Source organism: Pituophis catenifer, unplaced genomic scaffold (assembly GCF_029215685.1).
Source record: "Pituophis catenifer annectens isolate HBS135680 unplaced genomic scaffold, rPitCat1.0.hap2 SCAF_14, whole genome shotgun sequence".
Taxonomy (NCBI): Eukaryota; Metazoa; Chordata; class Lepidosauria; order Squamata; family Colubridae; genus Pituophis; species Pituophis catenifer.
In genome coordinates this window covers 8533911-8544273 of record NW_027256894.1, presented here as the reverse complement: position 1 = coordinate 8544273, position 10363 = coordinate 8533911, and the positions used below count along the sequence as shown (strand labels likewise).

Sequence of the window (10363 nt, the reverse complement as noted above, 5' to 3'; positions counted from 1 at the left end):
ATAATAAAATTTGATACTATAAACAAATAACATGTGTGCAGGAAAGTATTACTCACAAAATTAATTAGGCATATCCTTAGTCAGTTACACATTTATTTATACACACACACACACACACACACACACACACACACACACACACACACACATCCCATCACTGAATAGAGGGATAGAATCAAGATCACGTGAAGTGTTAATACCACTTTATAATGCCTTGGTAAGACCACACTTGGAATATTGCATTCAGTTTTGGTTGCCACAATGTAAAAAAGATGTCGAGACTCTAGAAAGAGTGCAGAGAAGAGCAACAAAGATGATTAGGGTACTGGAGGCTAAAACATATGAAGAACGGTTGCTGGAATTGGGTATGTCTAGTTTGATGAAAAGTAGGACTAGGGGAGACATGATAGCAGTGTTCCAATATCTCAGGGGCTGCCCCAAAGAAGAAGGGGTCAAGCTGTTCTCCAAAGCACCTGAAGGTAGAACAAGAAGCAATGGGTGGAAACTAATCAAGGAGAGAAGCAACTTAGAACTAAGGAGAAATTTCCTAATGGTGAGAACAATTAATCAGTGGAACAACTTGCCTCCAGAGGTTGTGAACGCTCCAGCACTGGAAGTTTTAAGAAGATGTTGGATAACCATTTGTCTGAAGTGGTGTAGGGTTTCCTGCCTAAGCAGGGGGTTGGACTAGGAGACCTCCAAGTTCCCTTCCAATTCTGTTATTCTGTATGTGTGCAACTTTATTTTACTGTGTTTTACTTCCAGCAAAGTTCTAAATCCCAAAACACCTGAGAAAGAATTTGAAATGAATTTCTCCGTGGTCCTAAGAATAAGCTGGCAAAGCTGAAACATGTTCCGCAGAAGAAAAGTTTGAAGAATCATAACACAGAAGCTAGCAGAGAGTAGATTGTTTTTAGAGACATACGCAAACGTCTGGCAGGATGTCAGATTTCAGAGATTGATTTTTTTAGAGAAATATGCAAACTTCTGGCAGGATGTCAGATTTTCTTGGCTAAGAAACTTAAGGTGTACTGATGGAAGTCTCTGTCAAAAAGAATCATCTTTGACCGTTCTCTGGGTCAATACATTTGCATTACCTCCTCTGTGGCCGTTAAAGTAGAAGAGGTCAATCCAATTTAGGAATATGTTGACTTTAATAAAGTATGAGAGGCTAGCCCAATTTAGGGGGGAAAAAACCCTGACTTTAATGACCTCCTCAAGAGAACTGTAACAGAAGAAGGGCTTACAGAAAAGCTAATGTTAACTTGATCTGTTTCACCTTAAAACACACAAATAATGGTGTCTTCTATCTTTTTCTTAATTATTTTCCACACAAGGGGGATATTGCATTAATTTAGCCTGCAGTCAAACCACAATTTTCTTTTCCATACCCTCGTCTTGTTCTCTGTCCATCTCTAATTACATTTCAGTTCAACATGGAATCTGCAAAATTACTTGTCCCAAGATAAATTGCCATAGCTTACCAACCCCCAGCTTACATAATGGACCAATGTCAGATTTTTGGGATTTATAATATGGATGGCATTTTGCTAATGTTCGGTATGATGAAATTGTCATTTTTTAAATGATTTTTTTTTAAAAAAAATCTTTTCCTCATAATCAAGGCACTGAGAACCCAAGAAATGCATAAATTCTAAGCCAACTAACATATTGTATCACATTACCCAAAATATCTCTTCTTGTGTCTATCTGTCTGTCTGTCTGTCTGTCTGTCTGTCTCTCTCTCTCTCTCTCATCTATCTATCTATCTATGTCTCTCTCTGTCATTTGATCAATATCTATCTATCTATCTATCTATCTATCTATCTATCTATCTATCTATCTATCATCTATCTATCTATCTATCTATCTTCTCTGTCTTCTATCTATCATCTATCTATCTATCATCTATCTATCTATGTCTCTCTCTGTCATTTGATCAATATCTATCTATCTATCTATCTATCTATCTATCTATCTATCTATCTCTCTGTCATTTGATCAATATCTATCTATCTATCATCTATCTATGTCTTTTTCTGTCATTTGATCAATATCTATCTATCTATCTTCTCTGTCTTCTATCTATCGTCTGTCTATCTATCTTCTTCTTCTTCTTCATCATCATCATCATCAATCTAATCTATCTATATCACTAATATACCTTATTTGTGTGGAAGACTATAAACATTTCTCAGAGTTTTGGTAACAGCCAGATTATAATTTTTGTCCATCTCAGAAGTTCAGTGGCATTCTCAACTTTCACATCATCCACGTTCTAGAAACAGGAGAGTTCTTGTGTGCTATTGCTGCAAACAATTTCCTAATATATAATACAATTGCATAATATTATATATAATATGCTGGAATATAAATGTTTGGAAAATGAAAACATATTTCCCTTTCCATGTCCTACTATATACAAACAAGGAGAAAACTGGATCCCATTCCTTATGTTTTCCTCTCTCAATTTAAATATTGACTTTTCTGTTTCTAGAATGTGTCTGAAGCTTGTCTATAACTTAGGAAGGAAGGAAGGAAGGAAGGAAGGAAGGAAGGAAGGAAGAAGGAAGGAAGGAAGGTAGGAAGGAAGGAAGGAAGGAAGGAAGGAAGGAAGGAAGGAAGGAAGGAAGGAAGGAAGGAAGGAAGGAAATGCAATTTTTATGGAATTGCTTTTAAAGGCTCATTGAAAGTTCACCTGTGCAAATTGTAATGCAGTTGGTGGTGGTAGATGTGTCTGCCAGGAATAGATTGCACCAAGGGGTTATCTTTTAATAATCTGGGTGCAGGAATTCAATCTTTAGGACTTGGAATGAGACAGTCTGATTTTTGAGATTTGTTTTCCAATTACAAACAATTAAACTACTGTCTTATCATCACCACCACCATTTCTGTCTCAGCTTTCTGCACTCTTCCACTCTGGTTTTTCTTTTAGCACCCTAATGGATAGAAAAAATAGATGCTTCCTTTTTTAGAGGAGAAATAATTTCTTCCACATTACCATACCCCTTGCCTGTGCCACCAAAAATTTATTCATTATATTCACCGCAATTGTCAATGAATTCCAAAGAAGTCTCCTCCTGGGGAATTGGCTTTCTTCTTTTATTCTGAGAAATGCCCGACAGAACATAAGTATCTTTGAAAGCAAAAAATACACATAGGAAACCTATTCAGAAGTAAACTAAATGGTAGCCATCAAAGGAGACAGCATAAAGTCCTCCGGCCTTGCCAACTTTGCATATCAAAAGCTTGTTTAAAAAAAGCTTTACAACAAATTTCCTTAGAGAGGTCCATATTAGGGCCCCATCCAAGTGTTGAATTTTAGGAAGTGTTAAAAACAAATTAAGAAACCAAGGAATGCAACCAAAAATATATGTGCTAATCCTACTGGAAACCCAGAATGCTTTTTATTTGTTGCTTTGCCTGCAGATCAGTTTGAAATCAATCCCCATTATTGACAAAGTTTGTCTCTGACCCTTAAGGAATGATTTGGGGGAATTCTGGGATTCCTGATTTGGGGGAATTCTATGTTTCCTGGCAACCAGAAAATTCCAGTCGGATTCTGACTATTGAGCTGGAAATCAGCTTCAATTCTCCCTAGTGTGTGTGTGTGTGTGTGTGTGTACCACACACACACACACACACACACACACACACACACACACACACACACTAGGGAGAATTGAAGCTGATTTCCAGCTCAATAGTCAGAATCCAACTGGAATTTTCTGGTTGCCAGGAAACATAGAATACCCAAGATTGAAAACCAAAGTCCAGTGGAGCAATCAAATGAGAACAAGCAAGTTCTTCTGGACTTCTCTTGGAACCAGGAAGTTGCATGTCCCAGGTCAGGCTTCAAACAACAAAAGCCAAATCAGCAGGGGTGGGATTCTACTGGTTCGGACCAGTTTGGGTGAACCGCTAGCTCCGACAATCAGCTGGGAGTGAACCAGTTTGTCCAGACGTACAGATGGGCCCACCTGCCCGCCCGCGCTATTTTCTGACCTTTATCTTCTCAGCTGCTTCGCGCAGTAGAGCAGATTGCTATGCGAATCAGCTGTGTTACTCCTCCGAAAAAAAAACAGGAAGTGAAGATTTCTTCAAACTGTGCATGCACACACGTGTGCAAATTGCGCAATCACCGAACCAGTTGTTAAATCGGGAGGATCCCACCACTGCAAATAAGGGGTTGGAACATAGAATAACAGAGTTGGAAGGGACCTTGGAGGTCTTCTAGTCAACCCCCTGCTCTACCATTTCAGACAAATGACTGTCTAGTCTCTTCTTGAAAGCCGCTAGCACCCACAACCTCTGAAGGCAATTGGTCCCACTGGGTAGTTGTTCTCACTGTCCGGAAATTTCTCCTTAGTTCTAGGTAGATTCTTTCCTTGATTAGTTTCCATCCATTGCTTCTTGTCTTGCCTTCTGGTGTTTTGGAAAATAGTTTGATTCCCTCATCTTTGTGGCAGCCCCACACAAATATTGGAACACTGCTATCATGTCTCCCCTAGTTCTTCTCTTTGCTAGAAAAGGTTAGGTAAGAAGAGGAAGAACTAAGGAATCTTGAAAAATACCTGAATGGAGACCCAGAGTGGAATAGGATGGCTTCATTCCTCATGACTTATGAAGCTGGTGTCAACCTAAATTTAAGCCCTTTTCAGAATCCACTCAATCCAAAAGACCAAGTGGAGGTTTCACCTCGTACAACATCGGAGTAATAATAACACTGTTCCTACCATTTGATGGACACTGTTGAAATTTTGAAGCTTGTTGTGGGCACTCTCACAAAATGGCTACCTTGGTTTGAATGGCCAACTACCAGTGAACCATCTGTAAGGAGGAGAACTTGCAGAACTTCTCTCCTCCGGCTTCCCAGGATAACCTGTGTTTCTATAACTTGCAGTTAATTGGTTTTTCTTGCAGGAAGGCATGCTTTTAAAGTAAACACTCCCTTGAGGCCATCTATACCATTTCTATCTTCTAAGGCTGCCTCTGGGGTCTTCATCACAGCCCAGAAGCATTCTTAGACAAGTAGTTCATGCTTTGTCTAGCAACACATAGCTTTAACATTTGTTTTTTTGGAGAAGTAAATAAGTAAAGAAGGGATCCTTGTGGACACCAAGAGATGCATACAGTTGCCTCCAACCTTCCGGGGTGCTCCAAGCTTTTTTCACCTGCCATCTCTGCTTTCTTATAATATTGTGATTCAGATTAAAAGGATTTTCAGATTTCAGAGTAACAGAGTCAGAAGGGACCTTGGAGGTCTTCTAGTCCAACCTCCTGCTCAAGCAAAAGATCCTTACATCATTCCAGACAAATGGCTGTCCAGTCTCTTCTGAAATACACAAACTGTCCTTTAAATAGTCCTTAGGGTTTCCTGCCTAAGCAGAGGGTTGGACTAGAAGACCTCCAAGGTCCCTTCCAACTCTATTTTCTATCCTATTCTGTTCTGTTCTGTTCTGTCCTGTCCTGTCCTGTCCTGTCCTGTCCTGTCCTGTCCTATCCTATGCTATCCTATCCTATCCTATCACCCATCTCTTCCCACTTATGACTGCATGACTGTAACTTTGTTGCTTTTATCCTTATGATTTATATGGATATTGATTGTTTCCTGATAGCTTATTTGTACCCTATGACTATCATTAAGTGTTGTATCTTATGATGCTTTATGAATGTATCTTTTCTTTTTATGTACACTGAGAGCATATGCACCAAAGACAAATTCCTTGCATGTCCAATCCCACTTGGCCAATAAAGAATTCTATTCTATTCTATTCTATTCTATTCTATTCTATTCTATTCTATTCTATTCTATTCTATTCTATTCTATTCTATTCTATTCTATTCTAGCCTAGCCTAGCCTAGCCTAGCCTAGCCTTATCCTATCCTATCCTATCCTATCCTATCCTATCCTATCCTATCCTATCCTATCCTATCCTATCCTATCCTATCCTATCCTATCCTATCCTATCAGATTAGCCCATTCTAGGGGAGATAGAGATGGTTGTAGAGCTAAATCACACCAACATATCTCTATTAATTCAGTCTTCTGAAAGGGGATGACCTGAACAATCAAGTTTTCTTGATTTAATGAGCTCTCAGAATAAAATCAAAACCTACTCTTCTTGCTAATATTACGTTAATGCTTTGGGTCCTTTTCATCTGTAGGTCAACTGTGTTCACAATTCCAAGATCCATCCTTTGCAAACTAGGCCAAGATGTCTACAAAGCTACTGTCTGTAGACCATCCCCAAATCAAGACAGAGAAAGCCCATGTAGTGCATAGACTCTTGAAACAAATCCCACCTGGAGAATTTAATGAGGCCTTCAGTGACTTACGCATGCTGGTAGAAGATGATCATATGATGTGTGAAGAAGCACCCAGTCTCTGTGCCGTGTACAACAAGGACCATTTCACACCACTCCGAACCAAGAAATGCGAGGTCCTCTTGACTCGCCACAATGAGCTGGAAGAGAACAACTTTCTGGATCCACAGAACCAGGTCTCCTTCAGGTATGACCACTTGAGGAAAATACCAAATGACTTCCAGGCTCATCCTGAAGAGGACAAGAAAGGAGAACTATGGAGGAGAGCCCTCCATGAGGCCCTGAAATTTTATGTTGACAACCACTATCCTGATGGGCTTTGTAGTGTCTTCGTCAAGGACACAGCTATGCGGAAGATTTTTGTGGCTTGCATTGAAAGCCACCGATACAAACCTTCTGCCTTCTGGAATGGCTTGTGGAAATCGGAATGGACATTTGCTCTAGCTCCTGCCTCTACATCCACGCAGGTGATCGGGGTCATCACGATCCAGGCACACTACTTTGAAGATGGCAACATACACCTGACAGCAGTCAAGGAAGCTGAGGAGACACTGCTGGTCACCGATGAAGCCCAGACGGCAAAGGACTTTGCCAAGCTGGTGGAAAAAATGGAAAACGAGATCCAGAGTAAAATAATGGAAGAGTATGACCACATGAACAGCAGCTACATAAAGTATTTTCGGAGACAGCTGCCCATCACTCACACCAGCCTTGATTGGGAAAAAATGGTGACCGTGAAGACAGTAGAAGCTCGTGCGTTCTAGTGGAAGTCCTGCTTCTGTGCGGCCAGAGAAACGGGAGAAGAAAAGCAGAAAAGTTGGAGGAAACTTGTATCGAGGATACTTCCATCGATGGATGTATCAAGTAAAGGAGCCAATAAAATAAGCAGTGTAATAAAGTGGAAGATGCATGTCTACCTCTGGATAGGAAGATTTGGAAGAAGAAATGCAAAGCTAGTGTATCCTGTAGAGCAGCGGTCCCCAATCATTGTGATTTGGCGGCCTGGCTGTCGGGGGGAGAGTGGGGGAACCGGGTTGCATGAGTGACGACCTGGTGCTCGCGTGCACGCAGTTCGACTTGCATGAACGTTGGCCAGGCGTGTCTGCACGCACATGCAGCTTGAGTTGTGTGACTTGAGCTGCGTGTGCATGTGTACACGTACCGACCCACCACTCGCACAAGTTCAGCTGTTCACACATCTGTGCACACCAGCACACTGCTTGTGTGGCCCAGTTCCGAATTGGAAACGGCCTGGTAGTGGACTATGGCCTGGGGGTTGGAGACCCCTGCTGTAGTGATACAAGAGGGAAAGGGGGGAAAAAAAGCAGAGCGAAGCTTGTGGAAGTCATGATTTTATTCATTTTTCCTAAAGCTACATTTAAATGCCTGGAAATGGAACAGGACCTTCAGTAAATGTATGGACATACTTTTTTGCTTTTTGTTTTTTAAATTTTAATTTATATGCCGCCCTTCTCCGGAGACTCAGGGTGGTTTACAATGCGTTAAGCAATAGCCTTCATACTTTTGTATAATTTATACAAAGTCAGCTTATTGCCCCCACAAACCGGGTCCTCATTTTACCCACCTTAGAAAGGATGGAAGGCTGAGTCAACCTTGAGCCTGGTGAGAATTGAACTCACAGTAATCGCAGGCAGCTGGAAGCTAAATACTACCTTTAACAGTAGCATTAGTCTGCTGCGCCACTCAGGCTCCTACATTACCTGTGCCGTCTGCACATGTGTGGCTTCATTGCCTGCCCAAACTAAAATCTATACCTGCTATCCACTGATACATGGATACATACATATTTAATTGCTATGAAGGTGTGGGGGCCACAGGTTACTCATACCAATACTCTTGCAGTATTAACGGTAGAAAAACAGGGGTAAAGTGGTTAGGAGATCACAGTTGGCTTCTTATGTGTAAACATCAGTGGTGGGTTGCCCCCCCCGGTTCGGACTAGTTTGCAAGAACCGGTAGTAAAACCGACAGGAGGCTCCGCCCACTGACCCGGACGTCATCATAGGCCATCTGCGCATGCGCAGAAGAGCGCGCGCGTGGGCACGATGCAAACCGGTAATAAAGGTAAGTAGAACCCATCCCGGTACATGTGTTTTCACAGATGCATATATTTTCAGAAGGTGCATCCCCATTCAGAGAAAGGGAGGGAAGCAGGGAGGGAGGGATGGAAGGAAAGGAGGGAGGAGGGAAGGAAGAGAGGGAGGGAGGGAGGGAGGGAGGGAGGGAGGGAGGAAGGAAGGAAGGAAGGAAGGAAGGAAGGAAGGAAGGAAGGAAGGAAGGAAGACACACTCTTTCTTGTCCCATTTCAAGCATTCCATATATAACAGGAATTCCACAATTCCTAGCAACATGTCTGTATAATTCTTATAATGGGGGGGGGGGAGATGCCCTTTGCAAATATTGAAAAAGCCGCCCCAGCGCGTTTCCCTCTCACGGTTAAGTGTTTACACGGCACCAGCAACAAAGAAGTGGTTGAGGTGTCTGGCAATTTGGAGAGCATCCAGGGAGTAGCAGGGGGCCTCTTTCAGCCTTTGCCAGCAGGAGATAATGAGGATGTCAGAAGTTAGCAGGAAGTCAGAGAGAGAGACAGCCCCGCATTACGTAAAAGAAAAACATCTGCTGGTTATTCAGGGTGTTATTACAGATGTTCGCAATGGAACACACAACTTGTATGGAATCCCATCCAAGTAGCAATCAATATCCCTTTTGTCCCATTCTCTTGACAAGACTGGTCTTGAGATATTTCCCAACCTGCCATCTTCTAGAGAAGATCAGTCCCAAAGACAGTTGGTGAGCTGACTTCCACCCTGCTTCCAAACAGTACCGCATTCTGGTGCTCATTCGTGCATTGGAAAAACTGAAACCGACAGTGAGCTGCTAACATCAAGATAAGCTACCGTATTTTTTGGACTATAAGACACGCCGGAGTATAAGACACACCAAGATTTTGAAGAAGAAAACAAGAAAAAAAATAGTTTTTGCCCTCCCCAGCCCCCAGGAGAACTCTGCAGGCCTCCCAAGCCCTCTGCGCATCCCATTTTTGCAAAAAAAAAAAGGGGGGGCAGTTTTGGCCTCCGGAACCCCTCACGCATCTCATTTTTGCCCTCCCCAGCCCCCAGGAGCACTCTGCAGGCCTCCCAATCCCTTTGCGCACCCCGTTTTTTGCGAAAAATGGGCCCATTTTTCGCAAAAATGGGACGCACGGGGTGGGGTTTTGGGAGGCCAAAAATGGCTGCATTCGGTGTATAAGACGCACCAACATTTCCACCCTCTTTTAGGGGGAGGGGGGAAGTGCATCTTATACTCCGAAAAGTACGGCAATTTTTTACACAAGCAGCCAAAGTTACTTCACATCCTCCTTCTGAAAATGCCGAAGCTTGAGTTGAGGGTTGGACTGGGAGATCTCCAATATTTCTCCCAATTCTGTTACTGTGTATTCAAGGGAAGAAATTTGGATGCTCTGAAGCTTATGGGAATCCCAACATTGCTTCATCCTGCAATGGAGCTAGACAAATTCTGAGAACCAACTTTTATACAGTAGTGGCCAAAATTGTGGGAAAAGTGTATTTTTGAAGTTTGATGGCTAATAACACCACTTTTTTTTTTTTTTTTTGAGTTTCAAGATTATCCTATTCCACTGCTGGAATGGCCTGGGAATAGCCCAGACCTTCACCCAATTGAAAATCTATGGAGCCGACTAAAGAAACTTGTTAGTCAGAAGAGACCCAGCCATAAAACTCAGTTAATAGAAGCCATCGTTCAATCTTGGTTTCACATGATAACAGCTGCAAAACTAAAAGGCTTGGTTCACTCCATGGGAAGACGTTGTAAGGCCGTAATTCATGCTAAAGGTTACCATTTAGTAAGAGTATAGTAAGTATTAACTGACATGGTGATCATTTTCATATATCTCATTTTTTCTATGTTGATCCTTTTTGTATATCTCATTTTTTCTACACGTTTCACTTTTCTTCTTTAAACTGTAACTGCTATTCAAATAGCAAATCCTTCATAA

At 41.9% G+C, this 10363-nt stretch overlaps 1 pseudogene; it reads left to right on the top strand.

The window, feature by feature from the left end:
- The first annotated feature begins 6218 nt into the window (after positions 1-6218).
- On the top strand, positions 6219-7091 carry LOC139324079 (F-actin-capping protein subunit alpha-1 pseudogene; annotated as a pseudogene).
- Positions 7092-10363: the final 3272 nt, after the last annotated feature.